This window comes from Perkinsus marinus (assembly GCF_000006405.1).
Source record: "Perkinsus marinus ATCC 50983 genomic scaffold scf_1104296976094, whole genome shotgun sequence".
NCBI classification, from domain to species: domain Eukaryota; phylum Perkinsozoa; order Perkinsida; family Perkinsidae; genus Perkinsus; species Perkinsus marinus.
Genome location: NW_003200521.1, coordinates 1 through 1,015, shown reverse-complemented (window position 1 = coordinate 1,015; position 1,015 = coordinate 1). Strand labels below are relative to the sequence as shown.

General features: G+C 49.3%; 2 non-coding genes across 2 annotated transcripts; both read left to right on the top strand.

Moving 5' to 3' along the window:
* The first annotated feature begins 554 nt into the window (after positions 1–554).
* Pmar_PMAR010407 lies at positions 555–627 on the top strand. Its single transcript has one exon. It is a non-coding gene; the product is annotated as a tRNA-Glu (tRNA).
* A 231-nt stretch (positions 628–858) lies between these two features.
* Positions 859–931, top strand: Pmar_PMAR010406. Its single transcript has one exon. It is a non-coding gene; the product is annotated as a tRNA-Ala (tRNA).
* Positions 932–1,015: the final 84 nt, after the last annotated feature.

Below are 1,015 nucleotides of genomic sequence, written 5' to 3'. Positions count from 1 at the left end.
CGCTTAGCAAGCGAGAGGCACCGGGATCGATGCCCGGGTTCTCCATATAGGAATGTTTTAGTCGGTTCCGCCACCGGCGCTCCTCATCTGGATGAAAGCGTAAGGTCATGTATGTAACATCGTGATAGCTCAAGCAAGTGCGCTCCCAGTCCGTACATATTTTCGGGTTGTAAACTTACTCGCGCCATCACTCTCTCTGCTTCTTTACAGTAAGACGCGCACCCAGCCCTGGCTCTCAGCGCCGTTCTCGGTGACTGGTGACACTTGAATTCATGATAGTATTGATATCTGGGTGAATGGTTCCACTATCCTATGAGGTCAGTGTCACACATCATCGCTTACTGTTTCGACAGACACGAGCAGGATTTCTCTCGTCAATTGGCAGTAGCCTTCTAGCAATGGGATGGTTACACATTCTGCGTACGTATTGACTGAGCCCGTCGCTTGCGCATGAATTCTGAAGGAACACGACGAAAGTGCTGATTCTCGAGTTCGTCATGCATTCAACTTCAACAATACCTCGGCGAATCGTATACATCGGAAAATTTTCGATTTCCGATGTAGTCTAGCTGGTTAGGATTCGTGGCTTTCACCCACGCGACCAGGGTTCGAGTCCCTGCATCGGAAAATATATATTTGATACGGTGTTTTCCAGGATTGTGTTGAGCGCAAGGATGGGGAACTGAGTAAATATCACAGGTGCGTTGTTTTGTTCAAGATATCTGGCTCGTCACCGGTTCCCCTCCTCCCCTGGACAAAGTTGAACATTGAGTTAGAACAAACCATTCCAACGTTGTTCGAGGGGAAGGGGCGGTTCAGCCCATCCTCTCCAAGTGAATTGAGAAACATATATTGTGAGGGGGACTAGCTCAAATGGTAGAGCGCTCGCTTAGCAAGCGAGAGGCACCGGGATCGATGCCCGGGTTCTCCATATAGGAATGTTTTTAGTCGGTTCCGCCACCGGCGCTCCTCATCTGGATGAAAGCGTAAGGTCATGTATGTAACATCGTGATAG